The sequence below is a fragment of the Somniosus microcephalus genome, chromosome 7 (assembly GCF_052327205.1).
Source record: "Somniosus microcephalus isolate GS21.2 chromosome 7, FLI_Smic_1.0, whole genome shotgun sequence".
In the NCBI taxonomy this organism is placed as follows: domain Eukaryota; kingdom Metazoa; phylum Chordata; class Chondrichthyes; order Squaliformes; family Somniosidae; genus Somniosus; species Somniosus microcephalus.
In genome coordinates, this window is record NC_140993.1 from 242,562,417 (window position 1) to 242,583,393 (window position 20,977).

General features: G+C 44.5%; 1 protein-coding gene across 1 annotated transcript in view; it reads left to right on the forward strand.

The window, feature by feature from the left end:
- The window catches only part of LOC147115197 (arf-GAP with SH3 domain, ANK repeat and PH domain-containing protein 1-like), a 439,694-nt gene that overhangs the window by 16,537 nt on the left and 402,180 nt on the right, over positions 1-20,977 (forward strand). The gene's annotated exons all lie outside the window — the stretch shown is intronic.

Genomic DNA, 20,977 nt, shown 5'->3' on the forward strand with positions numbered 1-20,977 from the left:
TCAGCGCTGGTGGTGTTCCAGTTTTTGCGTCGTGGTTGGTAAAGATTGTGAAGTTTTAACAGTTGGCTTTTCCTGTTGGCTTTTTCTCCATCTCTGACAGCGTTTGAGAGTTGCTATTGGTGCAGAATTGAGATGGCAGCAGGGCCTCAGGCCACGCCTTTGCTCAATCAATTGGATTAACAGGGTTCTCCAAGAAAATTTGGAAGTTGGTGCCAGAGTCTTTATTTGTACGTTTTTAAAGAAAGCAAATAGATCCATTGTATTTTCCTGTGCCGTGTATAATTCCTTCATTGAGGAGGATGGCAGGTAGCCTGTCAAAGGTTTTTGGATAGTGATGTTTTTGAATTGGGTGTTGAATGCACGGTATACGGTGGGCATAGTTTGCATGTTTCTCTGATTATTATCTCATTGGGAGAAAGCCTCTTGTCTCCATTTGGCGATTAACTAGGATGAGATCAGGACCGCCAGTGGGGAAGAGTAACTTGATTCTTCCATTCCAGAGCGTATCATGTCAGCATAATTACAGACTGACTGACTTGTATTGTGGAGTATATTTGTTAGGTGTTGTACTGACTGTTTTGTGTTAATGTAGAACTTAAATATATCAAATTTTATATAGTGTTATGTTAACATGAGCAGGTGTGCAAGAATGCTATTTGTAGGATTGTGACTGAAAATTATAAAGGCCTAAATAATTTCATTCATGATCTCCAGATATATTATTGTTTATGATCTATTAAAAGATGCAGGAATCTATTTGCTAAAGTTGGCCTGAGTTTTGGTTTAGTGAGTCCAATAAAGACACTCAATAATCATTTGTAGTAATGCATTCCACAATCCAATAAGCCTTTATATGAAAAAAAATCTGAGAAGAGGTAGTTAAAAGTAGGAACTATAGACGAAGTACCTGCTGGTGATGGTACTTCATGAGTGAATATTAATTAAAAAAAATACTCATGAGATAAGTTGAATATTGCATTTTGAAATGTTCAATGCTTTCTCCAACTCATGGCGCAGACCGTGTAGATCAATTTGAAACGTATTGAGCTTTGATTAGTTTATTCTTAAAAGATCATGTAGAATGCTCATTGCAGAATATTCTTATCCACAACTGTGGCAGCGTTAAGATTTTAGTGAAGCATAAAGATGAGGATGTGAAACTTTAGTGTTATTTCTACGTAAACTGCAAGAAGCACGCAGAAGTGCATTCATAGATTTTGCCCATCTAAACTTCAAATATGTTTGAAGATATAACAGTGTGAAGAACTGGTGTTGGGTTTTAGTGATGGGAGCAAGTTGAGATGAATTAACAGCATTAAAGCATATTGGTACAAGCCTGAATTTTCCCATAGTGTAATTTGTACCAGTATACCAAATAAGAACTGGTCCTATCTTATGATTATGACAGGACAAATCATAACTGGCACTATGTCATTATTCAGAATTTGGAGGATTTTCACGCATCCAGACATATGCTACACAAGGCATGCAATGAATGCTGAAACGCTGGTTTGTGTCATACTGGATTTGACCTATGTTGAGCCATTAGGTTTGATCAGTGTCTGTGGGAACATATGTCGTCGGTAGCAGTAATAAATTAGCCTCTGTTTACAAGGATATTTGGGCCACAGTTAAAATTGTAGTGGAATGAAAACCTTTAATATAATGAGGGTGCAAGTCATCATAGTTATACAGCACAGAAAGAGGCCCTTCGGCCCATCGTGTCTGCACCAGCCATCAAGCCCTATCTATTCTAATCCCATTTTCCAGCACTTGGTCCGTAGCCTTGTATGTTATGGCGTTTCAAGTGCTCATCTAAATGCTTCTTGAATGTTGAGGGTTCCTGCCTCTACCACCTTTCAGGCAGTGAGTTCCAGATTCCAACCACCCTCTGGGTGAAAAAGCTTTTCCTCCAATCCCCTCTAATCCTCCTGCCCCTTACCTTGAAACTATGCCCCCTGGTTATTGACCCCTCTACTAAGTGGAAAAGTTCCTTTTCTATCTACCCTATCTATGCCCCTCATAATTTTGTACACCTCAATCGGGTCCCCCCTCAGCCTTCTCTGCTCTAAGGAAAACAACCCCAGCCTGTCCAGTCTCTCTTCATAGCTGAAGCGCTCCAGCCCAGGTAACATCCTGGTGAATCTCCTCTGCACCCTCTCTAATGCAATCACATCCTTCCTATAGTGTGGCGACCAGAACTGCACACAGTATTCCAGTTGTGGCCTAACTAGCGTTTTGTACAGCTCCATCATAACCTCCCTGCTCTTGCCTTCATTAGCCGAGGCATAGAATATAAGTATCCCGTATGCCGCCTTAACCACCTTATCTACCTGTCCTTCAGGGATTTATGTACCTGCACACCAAGGTCCCTCTGATTCTCTGTCCTTCCTAGGGTCCTACCATTCATTGTGTATTCCCTTGCCTTGTTAGTCTTCCCAAAATGCATCACCTCACACTTTTCAGGGTTAAATTCCATTTGCCACTGTTCTGTCCATCTGACCAACCCATCTATATCGTCCTGTAGCCTGAGGCTTCCTGCCTCGCTATTTATCACTCCACCAATTTTCTTGTCATCTACAAACTTGCTGATCATACCTCCTATGTTCATACCTAAATCATTAATATACACTACAAATAGCAAGGGACCCAGCACCGATCCCTGCGGTACACCACTGGACACAGGCTTCCAGTCAAAAAAGCAACCTTCGACCATCACCTTCTGCCTCCTGCCACTAAGCCAAGTGTATCTTAGCTCTGTTCTTTACACAGTTTAGTGAATATTGAGCATATGGCTATTCGTGTCCTTTGGGCTTCTGATTCTAGTCTTTTGTATAATCCCCTCTATTAGTCATAGACCCTTTAGCCAACTTGGCTCTACTCTCTGGAGCTCTCTCACTAAACTCCTCTGCCTCGCTACCACTTCTCTCAGCTTTAAAAGCCTTCTCAAAGGCTGTCTTTTTGATCAAGTTTTTGGTCTTTTCTCCTAATCCTTGCTTGGTGTCTCTTTGTCCTCTTGTCGTGCCTTGGAAAATTAATAATAACATTAAAGGCAATATATAAATGCAAGTTATTGTTTAGTAATGCAGAGTCTGTATTTTGTCATTTAATGCTGTTTGGATCAGATTATCCACAGATGTAGTCATATCTAATTTATGTCAAATTATGCTATTACAAACCTCGATCCCTACTTTCAGCTGAAGCTCAATTATATGCAGTAGGAGATTAGTGCTCCTTAAAGTGATTCCTTGATGAAGATTACAGTATTCTGTCTATTCCCACTTAATGTCTAGCAATTTTGTGCATATTTGTGGTTAAAAGTCTTGTAGCTCACTTAGAACTGTATATTTAAAAGCTGTGAATCAATGTATAATCAATGCTCTGATACTTCATTGTAGCAGTTCCAGTTAATTGATTTTTCAGTAATCTATATGAACCTTGTGATTAATATTCAGTTCTACTACCAATGTATTTAAACTAGGTTTTGTTTTATTACTTGGTTTTAATAACACACACAACTTCATGATTACAGAAAAAGGTTAAATATGGACAGTGTACTTGTAATTAGTGGAGTAGTCATCACTATTCCTGTGCACATGTATGGTTCAAAGTTCTGTGACTGACTTAGACATGTACATTTAAAAGTTGAGAATCGGTATATAACCATGGCCCTGATATTTAACGTGTTTGTTTACTATTGTCGAAATGTGTGACATTTAGTTCAAATATCAATTGAAGTCGGGGGAAGTATGTGTTGCAGGCTGTGCCTTAGCTCCGATGAATATTTGAATGGGTTGGTGCGTTGAGAAAATGGCTGCAGCGGCGATATTGCGATGAACGCTATAAGTTGGACCATTGTGTTCCATGTTCCCCCAGTGACAAATTTACACCAAATTTTGCTAAGAACACGTTGCAGTAAACAAAGCGGCGACTCGAGCAGTGCAGCCAATGAATATCTCTGTAGCATTGGGAATGGGCAAAGGCATCAAGTATTCTCTCCTGAAACAGTTCATCTCAAAAAGTACTGTAGTAAAAGGAAATGGTTTTTGTCTAACAGTTGAACGAACGCATATTAACTATTCTACTTGGATTTAATAAAACAAATTACCTGATTAAAATATGCATTGCATTACTATTTAAATTCAGTGCCCTGGAATTCAGTGCAAAGCAATCTTGCATTATTTAGGCGTTTCATCAGTATATACAAGTCTCTGTTGCTTTGTTTTAAAACAACTGAAATATATATAGCTATATATATAAATCAATGTAACTGACAAGTCACTGAATATTGTATACATAGTAAATAATGTGATAATAGCAAATTTCCCTAGGGGGTGGGATGCATCTGTGTGCACACGATTGACAATCAAACATGCCAATGAAATGTTGCATGTAGTCTCTAGTAACATTTCATTAAATAATTTGTCCATTTAGAGTGCTGTATGGGTGGGCTTGAAATTGACCTGTGTTGATCAGTAACAGAAACTGAATGGCGCTGAGCTGCTGCAGTCGCACAAGGACAAGCACAGACTCGCTGCTTTTTGCCTTTGATTTAAATCAGATTCACCTAATCAGCCACTTCCTTACTGCTATGGCCAGATTTCTGAAGGCGAATGCGTTAAGGACAATATACTGTATCTGTAAAATTTAGAGGGTGTGGTGTAAATAAAATGCAACACAATGAAATGGTTATGAATTTAAATAGAAGGCATGAGCATTTTACTGGGCTACTGATAGTAATTAGAGGCGTAAAAGCGATGTTATCCGTACCCATGATTGCTTGTGGAAACGAAAAACCCGAATGAGCTGTTTCCATCACGAACCGCTTCGTCAGACCTGCTGCTCTGGAAGATAATTGATTTTTTTAAGCAGTCTCTTCAATACAATTGCAATTGCAAAGTATGGACCTTATCATTTGAGCTAATTAATTCAAATATAGGTTTATTTACATCAATATTCTGCATTTAAAACCAAAATATTCATGATTTTTTTTCTATTCCCGTTATTATACCAAACATACTGAGCCCAGCAGCGCATTTCTGTAACAGACTAACTGGCAGTGGTGATCAAAGTAGCGTTAATCCATCAAATTTACGATCAGCATTGATACTAATAGGGTGGAGTTATTATAATTAATTTACATGTTTTGTTGAGGGTCTCAGTGGGGTGGCGCAAAAATACTAGGAAATTACGGCGTGTCTTAAGTAATGGAGTAAGTTACTTATGCCATAATGTCCTGGGACTTTCATGTCGTAAAATGTAGATGCGCCGCAGATCTCTAGGAAATTCTGGTCCAATGAATTTTGCATGGAAGTGATTGTAGAGGCCCAGAACTTACCATACAATGATTTGGAATTTTATATTGAGTTGTAAAATAACTCGATTTAAACTTCATTAAATCACTCATTAGAATTTACATTTTCTGATTTTTTTTTTTAAATTTCCGTTTCTCCTGTCTGGCCTTATGCCTGCAGCCAAGGTGTTTGGCACCCAGCAAACCTCCAGCCACTGCCAAAGCTTTTCCCTCCCCTTGTTTGGAGATGTCACAGCTGCCTCTTGATGCAGCAAAGAATGGGAAATGAATCAAGCATGTGTCTGTGCTCACTGTTTTTTGTACAAATTGGAGAATCTGAATTAAGAGGAAGTAGATCTTTAGGTCACATTTCAGGGTTGTCAATTTCATGTTTCAATGTGTTCCATTTTCAAAGTTTGACATCTTCAAACATAAGGGCAGCACGGTGGCATAGTGGTTAGCACTGTTGCCTCACAGCGACAGGGACCCGGGTGACTGTCTGTGTGGAGTTTGCACATTCTCCCCGTGTTTGCGTGGGTTTTCTCCGGGTGCTCCGGTTTCCTCCCACAGTCCAAAGATGTGCGGGTTAGGTTGATTGGCTGTGATAAATTGACCCTTAGTGTTAGGGGGATTAAATACATGGGGTTACGGGGATAGGGTGGGATATGTGTTGGTGTAGGGGTTACGGGGATCGGGTGGGCTATGTGTCGGTGCAGGCTCGATGGGCCGAAATGGCCTCTATCTGCACTGTGGGGTTTCTGTGATTCTGTGATAAGAACATAAGAAGCAGGAGTAGGCCATACGGCCCCTCGGGCCTGCTCCGCCATTCAGTAGGATCATGGTTGATCCGAATCTAGACTCACGTCCACTTCCCTGCCCTCTCCCCTAATTCCCTTATCTGCTAGGAAACTCTCTATCTCCATTTTAAATTTATTTAATGTTGCAGCTTCCACAGCTCTCTGGGGTAGAAAATTCCATAGATTTACTACCCTCTGAGTGAAGAAGTTTCTCCTCATCTCAGTTTTGAAAGGGCAGCCCCTTATTCTAAGATTATGCCCCCTAGTTCTAGTCTCACCCATCAGTGGAAACATCCTCCCCGCATCCACCCGATCAAGCCCCCTCACAATCTTATATGTTTCGATAAGATCGCCTCTCATTCTTCTGAACTCCAATGAGTAGAGTCCCAACCTACTCAACCTTTCCTCATACGTCAACCCCCTCATCTCCGGAATCAACCGAGTGAACCTTCTCTGAACCGCCTCGAGAGCAAGTATATCTTTTCTTAAATATGGAAACCAAAACTGCACGCAGTATTCCAGGTGTGGCCTCACCAATACCCTGTGTAACTGCAGCAAGACTTCCCTTTTTATACTCCATCCCCCTTGCAATAAAAGCCAAGATTCCATTGGCCTTCCTGATCACCTGCTGCACCTGCATACTAACTTTTTGTGTTTCATGCACCAGAACCCCCAGATCCCTTTGTACTGTAGCACTTTGCAGTTTCTCTCCATTCAGATAATAACTTGCTCTTTGATTTTTTTCTGCCAAAATGCATAACCTCACACTTTCCAACATTATATTGCATCTGCCAAATCTCTGCCCACTCACTTAGCCTGTCTATGTCCTTTTGCAGGTTTTTTATGTCCTCCTCACTCACTGCTTTCCCTCCCATCTTTGTATCGTCGGCAAACTTGGATATGTTGCACTCGGTCCCTTCCTCCAAATTGTTAATATAGATTGTAAAGAGTTGGGGTCCCAGCACTGACCCCTGCGGAACACCACTAGTTACTGATTGCCAGCCCGAGAATGAACCATTTATCCCAGCTCTTTGTTTTCTGATCTTCGAAAAGCCAGTGGTCTTAAGAGGTCCATTCTGCTTCATGGACAAATGCATGGCCTATAACCCAGCATATTTTTCAACTGTTTTGCCCTGTTTGCTGAGGTTCTTTCTGGGTACCCTATTGCATTTCAGGCTAATACCCTGCAATTTTTGTGAAGGACAGTAGTTCAGTCTGATTGTCTGAGAAACCCTTGATTGTCTGCCTCAGCCACTGGTATATCCACCTATTGGGACTAGTAGCGGTAACTGCTATAGTACCTGAGGCTGGAGGCTGCACCTTTAATGTATCTGTTAACTGTACTAGGGCTTCTTTCCTGTACTCCGCGTGATGATGTCATGCCGTCCGTCACATGATCTCAACGGCGGGAAGAACGTGATGACGTCAGAGCTCGGGACCTTCTAGTAGTTGAGCTCGGAACCTTCTAGCAGTTGAGCTCGGAACCTTCTAGCAGTTTCCAGAGAGGCTTTCAAGCAGACCAGACCTATTTGCATTGTATCCTACAGTTTCCTGTACAGCTTTGTTTGTTCATGAAATTTGATTGTTTTTTGATTTTCTGAGTCGATCTCAATTCTTCGGCTAGGAACCCCAGTTCCTACATTGGTGACCCCAATTTCTTCGAACAATTTTCGTTGAAGTTACATCATGGACACGAACGCCGTCACCCTCAAACTGCCGCAATTTTGGGAGCAACAACCGGCCGCGTGGTTTTTCCAGGCGGAAGCCCAATTTGCAATCCGGGGAGTAGCAGCGGATTCGACCCGTTATTATTACGTGGTCTCCGCCCTCAACAGCGCCACGGCCTCGTGGGTCGTCGGCCTCGTGGGTCGTCAGCCTCCTCGAGAGTCCACCGAACGATGGCAAGTACGAAGCTTTAAAAGCACGTTTACTGTAGATTTTCGGTCTGTCCAAGTCGGAGCGCGCTCGCAGACTTATCTCCATGCCCGGCCTCGGGGACTCAAAACCCTCCGAGCTCATGAGCCAAATGCTCACGCTTTTGGGCTTGGAATCGCAATGTTTTCTGTTCCGCGAGCTGTTTCTCTGTCAACTACCAGAGCCGGTACAGACGGCCTTGGCCAATTCCGCGATCACGGATTGTGCTGAACTCGCCGTGGAAGCAGATAATATATTCACCGTCTCACAACAATCTTGTGCAGCCACAAGGTGCCCATCCCCCACGAGCGAATCCGACGACGACTCCTGCAGGCTGGTGTGCATACCACGCTCGTTTCGGCGCGAAGGCCAGAAATTGCCGTCCGCCCTGCAGTTCCTCACCAAAAAAAAAACTACCTCCAAACCAGCGGTTTCTGAGAAGATCAATAATGCCTAAGGGGCGCGCCGGAGTTGCGATGGCCGTCGGGTTCGCAGGGAAACTCCTATACATTACAGACTCCCTGTCAGGACGACGTTTTCTCTGTGATACTGGCTCCCAGTGCAATATTCCTACCAGCGTCGAAGCTAGATCTTCAATCCGGCGGTCAAGGTCCCCCCCCCCCCCCCCCCCCCCTCGAGGCAGCCAATGGTGCAGCCATTCGCACGTTCGGAAAGCGTAGGGTCCAGTTGAGTTTTGGCGGCCAACGTTTTGTTTGGGAGTTCATCACGGCGAAAGTCTCTGGCCATCCTGGGGGCAGATTTCTTCTGCGCAAACGGGTTTCTCGTCGACGTCCGACACTGCCGGCTAATCAGTGCCTCCACTTTTCACTCTGTCCCCTGCCACCGAAGCACCGCGATGTTTTGGTCAGTTGCATGTGCAGTCCCATCTCCAAATGAGTTCTCTCGTCTTCTCAGTGAGTTCCCTGAGCTCACCAGGCCCACATTTTCTTCTTCAGTCGCGAGGCACGGTGTGGCGCACCACATTACCATGACAGGATCCCCCGTTTATGCGAGAGCTCGAAGGCTGGAACCCGGCAAACTCGCGGCCGCCAAGGCGGAGTTCCATACAATGGAACGCCTGGGTATTATTCGACGTTCGAATAGTCCTTGGTCTTCGCCATTACATTGTTCCTAAGCCGGGCGGCGAATGGCGACCGGGCGGCGACTACAGATGCCTGAATGAGGCTACCACACCGGATCGGTACCCAATTCCTCACATTCAGGATTTTTCGGCCTATCTGGCAGGGAATTCCATCTTTTCCAAAGTAGACCTCGTCCGAGGCTATCAAGTGCCCGTGCATCCTCAGGGCGTCCCCAAAACTGCCGTCATCACACCTTTCGGGCTCTTTGAGTTCCTTCGTATGCCGTTTGGGCTGAAGAATGCAGCGCAAGCCTTCCAACGTTTCCTGGATTCTGTGTTGCGCGATCTGCCGTTCATCTTCGTCTACCTAGACGCTCTTTCTCGTCTTAGCCAACATGGCCTTATTATCAACCCGGCCAAGTGCCAGTTTGGGTTGCACAGCATTGATTTCCTGGGACACAATCACCTCAGAAGGCGCCGTCCCGCTGGCCACGAAGGTGGAAGCAGTCACCTCGTTCCCTCTTCCTCAGACCGTCGGGGGCCCTCCAGGAATTTCTGGGAATGGTCAATTTTTATCAGCGGTTCGTCCCCAAGGCAGCATTGTTGATGCAACCTTTGTACGAGGCCCTTGGAGGTAAATCGGGCAAAGACCCGATCGATTGGACACCCCAGATGGACCAGGCTTTCCTCGACACTAAGAACGCTTTGGCTGCTGTGACCATGTTGGCACATCCCCTTCTGGGCGCAACCATTGCCCTTACCACCGATGCACCTGATTATACCATCGGGGCAGTACAGGAGCAGTGGGTCGACGGCACATGGCAACCACTGGCTTTCTTCAGCCGCCAATTGCAGAAGAACGAATGCAAGTATAGTACTTTTGATAGGGAGTTGTTGGCATTGTTTCTGGCCGTCTGCCATTTTCGCTTCCTACTGGAAGGATGCCCATTCACGGCTTTTGTAGACCACAAGCCACGTACTTTTGCGATGGCCAAGACAGCGGAACCATGGTCAGCACGGCAATGACGTCATCTTGCGTACATATCTGAATTTACAACCGACATACAACAAGTCTCGGGCAAAGACAACCTGGTGGCGGATTGTCTGTCCCGCGCCCAGCTCCACGCAGTACACCTGGGAGTCAACTATGTTGGTTTGGCAAAAGAACAGGAGGCAGACCCTGAAGTGCAGGCATACCGGACCGCACCTTCCAGCTTACAAGTGGCTGATGTCAGTTTCCAGGCTACAGGGGCCACACTCCTGTGTGACATCTCGATGGGCGTCCCACGTCCAATCGTTCCAGTCGAATGGCACAGGAGAATTTTTGACACACTCCACGGATTGTCTCACCCTGGCATGAGAGCATCACAACGACTCGTGGCAAAGAAATTCGTCTGGAAGGGCATGCTTCTCGACGTCCGTGACTGGACCAATACCTGCGTGAGTTGCCAGAAGTCCAAGATACAACGCCTTGTTAAGGCCCCAGCCGCCACTTTTCCGGTTCCGGAGCGTCGATTCGACCATGTGCACGTGGACCTGGTTGGTCCTCTCCCTTCCTCTCGCGGGTATACTCACCTCCTCACCGTGGTAGACCGCACCACCAGGTGGCCAGAGGCAATTCCTTTGGTTGCCACCACAGCGGCAGACGTCTCCAGAGCCTTCATCTCGTCGTGGGTAGTTCAGTTCGGGGTACCGGCTGACATCTCCGACCGGGGGCCTCAATTTACCTGAGCTTTGGAACGCCATAGCTCAAGGTTTGGGCACCAAGCTTCATCGTACCACTGCCTAGCATCCACAGGCGAACGGTTTGTGTGAAAGATTCCACAGGTCCCTTTAAAGCCGCACTGCGTGCTAGATTCCGTGGGCCTAGTTGGGTGGACAGGCTCCCTTGGGTGCTGCTAGGTCTTCGCACGGCGCCTAAGGACGACCTGCATTCTTCTTCAGCAGAGCTGGTTTACGGCCAACCACTGAGTGCCTGGCGATTTTCTTCCTCCTCACACGGAACCCTGGTCCCCAGCTCAACAGCGCGTCAGCCACCAGGAAGCGGCTAGGAATTTCATCCCAGTGCCTACGTCGCATCATGACCTGCAGCGCTCCCATGTCCCGGTGGATCTTAAGAGCGCAGAATACGTGTTCATTCGGCAGGATGCTCTCAAAAACCCGCTGAAACCGCCTTACACCGGTCCGTTCCGCGTCATCTCGTCGGGTGACAAGTCCTTCACAGTCGACGTCGGCGGTAAGCCTGACCACATCTCCATCGACCGGTTGAAACCGGTGCATCTGGATCTGAGCGAACCAGTCGTCACCGCTCAGCCGCCTCGTCGTGGTCGTCGACTGTCGACTGCCGGTCCAGTACAGCCACAGTCATCCGCCGAGTCGCCAGTGCCCGCCTCACCGGGTCGACCACAGCCGGCCGCCTCTTCTCCGCCTGCGGCATCATCCCAACCACAGCCAACGGCCAGTTTGTCTTCTAGCGCTCCGTTCCAGCTGCCTGGGTATCGCAGTCGGTCGGACAGACTCGTCAGACCCCCTTCTCGCCTTACCTTCTCTGTTAAAAGCAGTTCTGGGGGGGGCGCATGTGGCGGAACCACCAGAAGATTACAGATAATTGTATATAATTCCTTTTACAGCAATGTAGTACAGCTGGGGGCTGCACCTTTAATGTATCGGTTAACTGTACTAGGGCTTCTTTCCTGTACTCCGCGTGATGACGTCATGCCGTCCGTCACATGATCTCTCAACGGCGGGAAGAACGTGATGACGTCAGAGCTCGGACCCTTCTAGCAGTTGAGCTCGGAACTTTCTAGCTGTTTCCAGAGAGGCTTTCAAGCAGACCAGACCTATTTGCATTGTATCCTACAGTTTCCTGTACAGCTTTGTTTGTTCATTAAATTTTATTGTTTTTGATTTTCTGAGTCAATCTCAATTCTTTGGCTAGGAACCCCAGTTCCTATACTGACACTTTGGAAGACGAGTTGGTGAGCTTTCCCGGTTTCCTGGCCAATACTTATCCCTCCTCTCTCTTCTCTTTCCCACCCTCACTGGTTTCAGTACACAGTCAGATCTAAACACTAGTCATTGATCTGCCTTATTTAATTAGCACTCTGAGTTCTTACAACATCTGTTTTCTGGCAAAGATAGTTTAACTTTTCTGTTAGGTCAATAAACTGTAATTCCTCACTGTATCCCTCCTCGCAGATCAGAAGTAGAACACTGCTTCCACAGTTTGGATGCTTTTAGGGCATTGACTATACTAATTCAGTTTGGCAGACTGGACAACTTTCCATTATGTATATCTAGCCTTTGGCCCTCCATTCGTCACAATACTTTTGCAGCTGTGAATTTTCTCAACCACTTCCTCTCCCCCACTTTTGCTGCCCTTGTCCTCAATGAAACCCTTACTTGTTCCCACCATGGTTGTTCCCCCTGAAATGGCCTCCATCTTCACTCCGTCAAGTCCAAAGGACTTGTATCTGGCGCACAACTGTTGTGGGGTTGAAAGGGGGATGTGGATCATAAGGGATACAAGATAGGGTAAAAGATGGCCTTGTTTGTGATCAAGACTGAGAGTAGTCAGGCCACAGGAGATGGAAGGTTGAGGGTGTGGCTGTGCATATGGGTGGGAGAGGTTATATGGAGGGAGAGGTGTGGAAGGACAAGAGGGTAGTGAATTCAGATGAGAAGGGGGCAAGGGAAGTTTAGCTGGAGATTGAAATCACAGGCTGAGGAGTCGCTCTATCACTCCTATGGTAACCCCTTCCAGTGTTCCCAGACATCACAATTGCCTCTTCCAGTGCTCCTACCTCCTGCAGTATGTGCAAGACTTTTAAGTGTCAGAACTACTTCCAAAATACCTTTTTCATCTCACTTTGCTAATTTGCTTTGAACCAATCAGAACTGAAGAGGTAGGAAATGTAACAATTGAGATTGAGGAAGGCAGCTATCAATGAGAAATTACTAAGGATTTATGAAAACCAACATTAGTCATGAGAACCTACAAATAAAACAAAGCAGAAGGTGAAACAATTCAATCACATGACAGCAATGTCCAAGTCCTTTCAATCAACATTTTCTCCTCCTAACTGAAATTTGTAAATGCCTAAATGAGGTTTTACATAAGAACATAAGAAATAGGAGCAGGATTAGGCCATTCAATAAGATCATGGCTGATCTTCTACTTCATCTCCACTTTCCAGAACTATCCCCATATCCCTTGATTCCCTTAATATCCAAAAATCTATCGATCTCTGCCTTAAATATACTCAACGACTGAGCCTCCACAGCCCTCTGGGATAGAGAATTCCAAAGATTCACCACCCTGTGAGTGAAGAAATTTCTCCTCCTCTCAGTCCTAAATGGCTGACCCCTTATTTTGAGACTGTGAATCCTGGTTCTAGACTCCCCAGCCAGGGGAAACATCTACCCTGTCAAGCCCTGTAAGAATTTTGTATGTTTCAATGAGATCGCCTCTCATTCTTCTAAACTCTAGAGAATATAGGCCTAGTCTACTCAATCTCTCCTCGTAGGACAATCCCCCCCCCCCCCCCCACCCCATCCCAGGAACTAGTCTGGTGAACTTTTGTTGCACTCAGCCTATGGCAAGTATATCCTTCCTTAGGTAAGAAGACCAAAACTGTACACAATACACCAGGTGTGGTTTCACCAGGGCCCTATATAATTGCAGTAAGACGTCTTTACTCTTATACTCAAATCCTCTTGTAATAAAGGCCAACATACAACCTCCGGATAAACCAAAGTCTCCTGTATGCCTGGAAACCTCGATCTACTGGCAGCGATCAGGAGCCGTTCTATTAGGTTGTTTTTCTTCTCGTGGCTTTTTTTTTTCCAACAGTCAGGCTTTGGAAAGTCTCTCTGAAGCTGTTGCTAAGCTACAGAGATGCTTCCAAGGTACGGGCTGACTGTCTGAAGCTGTTGCTAAGCAACAGTGTTTGTTGTCAGATACAGAGATGAAAATCTCCGTATGCTTCAACATTAACTTTGTATGTCCGGCAGTTTTGATAGATCGGCAACAGCTCGGTCCCGTCGGTGCTGGATATAACAAAGTTTCCTGTACCATTTGCTTCCCTAATTGCTTGCTGTACCTGCATGTTAACTTTGTGATTCGTGTACAAGGACACCCAGGTCCCTCTGAACACCATCATTTCCCAATCTCCATTTAAAAAATACTCTGCTTTTCTATTTTTCCTACCAAAGTTGATAACTTCACATTTCTCCACATTATATTCCATTTGCCTTGTTCTTGCCCACTCACTTAGCTTGTCTATATCCCCTTGAAGCCTCTTTGCATCCTCCTTACAACTTACATTCCCACCCAGCTTTGTATCATCGGCAAACTTGGATATATTAATGATTTGGAGGAGGAGACCAAATGTGATATAGATTGTGAATAGCTGAGGCCCAAGCACTGATCCTTGTGGTACCCCACTAGTTACAGCCTGCCAACCTGAAAATGACCCATTTATTCCTGCTCTGTTTTTTGTCCGTTAACCAATCCTCAATCCATGCTAGTATATTACCCCCAATCCCATGAGCCCTAATTTTATTTAATAACCTCTTGTGTGGCACCTTTTATCGAATGCCTTCTGAAAATCCAAATGCACCACATCCACTGGTTCTCCCTCATCTATTCTGCTAGTTACAACCTCAAAAAAACTCTTAATAGATTTTGTCAAACACGATTTCCCTTTCATAAATCCATGTTGACTCTGCCAATCCTACTATTATTTTCTAAGTGCCCTGTTAGCATGTCCTTAATAATAGACTCTAGCATTTTCCCTACTACTGATGTCAGGCTAACTGGTCTGTAGTTCCCTGTTTTCTCTCTTCCCTCCTTTCTTAAATAGTGGGTTACATTTGCTACATTCTTGAATTTTGGAAAATGACAACCAATGCATTCACTATCTCTATAGCCAACTCTTTCAAAACCCTAGGATGTAGGCCATCAGGTCCAGGAGATTTATCGGCTTTCAGTCCCATTAATTTCTCCAGTATTTTTTTACTAATACTAATTTCTTTCAGTTCCTCATTCTCGCTAGACCTTTCGTTCTCCACTATTTCCAGGAAGTTTTTTGCGTCGTCTTCCGTGAAGACAGACACAGTATTTGTTTAATTTTTCTGCCATTTCCTTATTCCTCATTATAATTTCTCCTGTCTCCGCCTGTAAGGGACCCACATTTACTTTTGCTAATCTTTTCCTTTTTACATACCTATAGAAGCTTTTACAGTCTGTTTTTATGTCTCTTGCTAGTTTACTCTCATTCTATTTTCCCTTTCTTTATCAATTTCTTGGTTCTCCTTTGCCGAATTCTAAAATCCTCCCAATCCTCAGGCTTGCTACTCTTTTTTGGCAGCATTACAAGCCTCTTCCTTTGATCTAATACTATCTTTAACTTCTCTTGTTAGCCATGGTTGGACCACTTTTCCTGTGGGGGGGTTTTGTGTCTTAAAGGAATGTATATTTGTTGTAAATTATGTATTACTACTTTAAATGCTAGCCATTCCTCGTCCACTGTCATAGCTTTTAATGTAGTTTCCCAATCTTACTTTGCCAACTCGCCCTTCATGCCTACGTAGTTTGCTTTGTTTAAATTTAAGACCCTAGTTTTGGATTTAACTAAGGAACTTTCAGACTCGATATAAAATTCTATCATATTATGGTCACTCTTCTCTAAAGGCCCCTTTTCTACAAGGTTATTAATTAACACTTTCTTGTTGCACAATACTAGATCTAAAATAGCCTGTACCCTAGTTGGTTCCTCAACATACTGATCTAGAAAACTATCTTGCATATATTACATGAATTCGTCCTCCACACTGTTACTGCGAATTTGGTTTGCCCAGCTCTATATGTAGATTACAGACCCCCTTAACTACTGTATTACCCTTGTTACATGCACCTCTAATTTCCTGATTTATACTCTACCCTACATTACAGCTACTGTTTGGGGGCCTATAAACAACTCCCACCAATGTTTTCTGCCCCATGCTGTTTCTTAGCTCCACCCAAGCTGATTCTACTTCTTGATTTTTGGAGCTAAGATCCTTTCTCTCTACTGTCTTTATCCCATCCTTTACTATCAGGGCTACTCCTCTTTCATTTTGCCTATCCCTTCTAAAAGTTATGTATCCTGGAATATTTAGTTCCCAAACAAAAAAAAAAAAATACACATTTCACACTGAAATATACCCATACAATTGTATTTTTTGTCCTTTAATATCTTCATTAAAGTTTTTACTTCAAGACTGTCTCAAAACAACTGGGAGTTGCCAACCACACCTGTCAGTCTGAGCATGTGCAGTTTGCAGAATTGTCTAGCATACATCAGTGGTTTTCTTCCTGGATTTTTCAAATGGAAGCTTTGTCTCTTTTTGTTACAGCATTTCTATGTTTCTTTAAGTTTGTATATGACCTGGAAAGTTTTTAAACACTAGGTTCAAGTAATCTTGGAGCAAGCAAGAATCAATGCACAAGCAGTTGTGACAGCTATTGCAGAAGCTAAGCACATATTTAATCATGTCGTTGAGAAATATATTTTTCTGTGTTTTGTTATCCTGGTAAACTTGAATTTTAAAAACTTTTCAGTTAAGCAGAACAGACAAAGTCACCTGTGTAACCTTTGCGTTTGAGAACCTAATTACAGCACCTGTGTTAGCAATTGTAAGCATTCAAATTAATTACAGCTGTTTTTGTTATGCCATATGTATATTCAGCAACCAGTATTAAAGTGCTTTTTGCTTTTAAACCCTGGCTTGCAGCCCAGTAACACTATGTGGGGCACAGACAGCTTGCAACATGCTGGAACGACTCTTCCAGGCCCTTCTCCCCCTCACTGCTGTTAGACCCTGCCCAACTCGCATAATAGATAATTCACAATCCTGTCTTAATATCTTCATTAAAGTGTATGCATCAAGGCTTCAGCTGTTTTTTTTGGTGAGGGTTGCGAGGAGAAATGTGGCCCTCAGTGGCTTCCTTCCCGTCACTTATTCTTGATCACTCGTACTCTTCCACCCCCTCCCATTGAGACCCCCCACCCCTTTGACTTCCCACCATCCCCTTCCGCTTCCTACCATCTTTTCACTCCCATTGCTGACCTTATCCTGTCTCCTTTGAACTACTTCCTGAAGTAGTATCCACTGTATGTTTCCCTTCTTCCTCACTTAACTTTTTTAAACATTAATTCATGGGATGTGGACGTCGCTGTCAAGGCCAGCATTTATTGCCGATCCCTAATTAACCTTGAGAAAGTAGTGGTGAGCTGCCTTCTTGAACTGCTGCAGTCCGTGTGGTAAAGGTTCTCAGTGCTGTTAGGTAGGGAGTTCCAGGATTTTGACCCAGCGATGATTAGGAACGGTGATATATTTACAAGTCAGGGTGGTGTGTGACTTGGAGGGGAACTTGGCGGTGCAGGTGTTCCCATGCGCCTGCTCCCCTTGTCCTTCTAGGTGGAAGAGGTCACGGGTTTGGAAGGCGCTGTCTTGGCGAGTTGCTGCAGTGCATCTTGTAGATGGTACACACTGTAGCCACGGTACGCCGGTGGTGGAGGGAGTGAATGTTTAAGGTGGTGGATTGGATGCCAATCAAGCAGGCTGCTTTGTTCTGTATGGTGTCAAGCTTCGAGTGTTGTTGAAGCTGCACCTCATCCAGGCAAGTGGAGAGTATTCCATCACACTCCTGACTTCCTTGTAGATGGTGGAAAGGCTTTGGGAGTCAGGAGGTGAGTCACTTGCTGCAGAATACCCAGCCTCTGAGCTGCTCTTCTAGCCACAGTATTTATGTGGCTGGTCCAGTTAAGTTTCTGGTCATTGCTGACCCCCAGGATGTTGATGGAGGAGGGTTCAATTATGGTAATGCCATTGAATAAGAACAGGAGTAGGCTCTTGAGCCCCTCAAGTCTGTTCCGCCATTCAATGAGATCATGGCTGATCTGCGAACTAACTCCATATACCTACATTTGGCCCAAATCCCTTAATACCTTTTGGTCAACAAAAAGTTATCAATCTCCTATTTAAAATTAACAATTGATCTCGCATCAATTGCTGTTTGCGGAAGAGAGTTCCAAACTTCTACCACCCTTTGTGTGTAGAATTTCACTCCTGATAGGCCTGGCTCTGATTTTTAGACTATGCCCCCTAGTCCTAGTGGTAGTTAGACTTTTTCTTGTTGGAGATAGTCATTGCCTGGCACTGGTGTGGCGTGAATGTTACTTGCCACTTAGCAGCTCAAGCCTGAATGTTGTCCAGGCCCTGCTGCATTCGGGCACGGACTGTTTCATTATCTAAGGATTTGTGAATGGAACTGAACACTCTGCAATCATCAGCGAACATCCCCACTTCTGACCTAATGATGGAGGGAAGGTCATTGATGAAGCAGCTGAAGATTGTTCGGCCTGGGACACTGCCCTGAGGAACTGTAGCGATGTCCTGGGCCTGAGATGATTGGCCTCCAACAACAACAACCATCTTCCTTTGTGCTAGGTATGACTCCAGCCAGTGGAGAGTTTTCCCCTTTGATTTCCATTGACTTCAGTTTTATCAGGGCTCCTTGATGCCACACTTGGTCAAATGCTGCCTCGATGTCAAGGGCAGTCACTCACACCTCGCCTCTAGAATTAAGCACTTTCGTCCATGTTGGGACCAAAGCTGTAATGAAGTCTGGAGCTGAATGATGCTTAGTTTGGGTTCCACTAGGACCAGTGTGCAGGTTATTGGTGAGTGAGTGCCACTTGATAGCAGTGTCGACAACACCTTTCATCACTTTGCCGATGATTTAGAGTAGGCTGATGGGATGGTAATTGGCTGGGTTGGATTTGTCCTGCTTTTTGTGGATAGGGCACACCTGGGCAATTTTCTACTTTGTCGGGTAGATGCCAGTGCTGTAGCTGTACTGGAACAGCTTGGCTAGAGGCACGGCTAGTTCTGGAGCACACGGCCTCAGCACTACAGCTGGGATGTTGTTGGGGCCCATAGCCTTTGCTGTATCCAGTGTGCTCAGTCGTTGCCTGATATCATGTGGAGTGAATAGAATTGGCTTCTGTGCTGGTGGGGTCCTCTGGAGGAAGCCAAGATGGATCATTCACTCGCCACTTCTGGAGGAAGATGGTTGCGAACACTTCAGCCACGTCTTTTGCACTTGCGTGCTGGGCTCCATCACTGAGGATGGGGATGTTCATGGAGCCTCCTCCTCCCGTTAGTTGTTTATTTGTCCACCACCATTCACGACAGATGTAGCAGGACTGCAGAGCTTTGATCTGATCTGTTGGTTGTAGAATCACTTGGCTCTGTCAATAGCTTCCGCTGTTTAGCATGCATCTTATGTTATAGCTTCACCAGATTGGCACCTCATTTTTAGGTACGCCTGGTGCTGCTCCTGTCATGCTCTTCTACACTCCTCATTGAACCGGAGTTGGTCCCCTGGCTTGATTGTAATGGTAGTGTGAGGAATATGCTGGGCCATGAGGTTACAGATTGTGGTGGAATACATATTTACTACTGCTAATGACCCAGAGCACCTCCTTGATGCCCAGTTTTGAGCTGCTAGATCTGATCTGACTCTCTTCCATTTAGCACGGTGGTAGTGCCACACAACACGATGAAGGGTGTCCTCAGTCACCTTACCCCTAACACTCATTCCCACTCGATTTCCCCCATGGGTGGGCAGCAAGAAGCCAGATGTGTCTCCACCCTCCATTCTTGCTGCTCTTTTCTCCTAAACCCCACCCACCTTGCCTTCAATCTATTTCTGACCGAGGTTTGGTTTGGTTTGCTTAGCTAATTCAATTTTTTTTTAGAAACCAAATTAGGATGGGGATCAACACTCTGTCTCTCTTTCTTCCTCTGTGTTTTTAGAAAAAAGACAGTCAATATTAATATTACCTGAATGAAGCTTTTGAAATTTGTCCTTAACTTTTTCTTAAAATAATTTAGAAAAACAACTGAGCAGAAATGTAAGAAGAATATTCCAGCAGTTCAGCTAATTGGTGTTGAGGAATTCTGGGATCTGTTAATTTTTGTCTGATTACTCTTCTGTGAAGCGCCTGGAAAGTTGTTCTACGCTAAAGGTGCTTGTATAAATGGAAGTTGTTGTACTAACCCATTCCGTGGATGATTGAAAGCACAGACCTATATCCTACCATTCAGTGAACTACTCTTCTAAATTATTTCAAACTTATCATGTTGAATCTATAGGAGCTTAATTATACTGGGGCAATAGATGCATATACATACTGGGCATGGTAGCAGAATGTGGTTGTTCCTGGACTAATCGTTCAGAGAACATGAGTTCAAATTCCACCATGGCAGTTTGAGAATTTGAATTCATTAAAAAAAAACGGGAAATAAAAAGCTGGTATCAGGAAAAGTTACCATGAAGCTGTCTGATTGTCGGAAAAATCCAACTGGTTTATTAATGTCCTTTTAGGGAAGGAAACGTGTCGTCCTTACCCGGTCTGGTCTTTGTTACTCCAGTCCCACACCAACATGGTTCATTCTTAATTGCCCTCTGAAGTGGTCACTTGTTAATGATGACCAACAAATTGCGGCCTTGCCAGTGATGCCCAAATCCCAAGAATGAATAAAGCAAATGAATGTTTAAGGGTTAACTCCCTTGTATTTTACTTTATGGACATCTTTTGATAATTTTTCTGTCCATAAGTTTATTAGTTCATATCAATGATGATTAACACAACTAAAACAGTGCTAAATTAATTGAAACTGTAAATACGTATTTAAATTAAGATATACTAACCTAGCAGAACCCCAATTTCTGAAGCGCAATAGTTTCACTTACGGAAACTAAATTTTTGCTTATATTTGTGATGCCTGTAAAATGTTGCTTGCTATGTGAATTTTTAAACCACTGGTTTATTTTAAGTT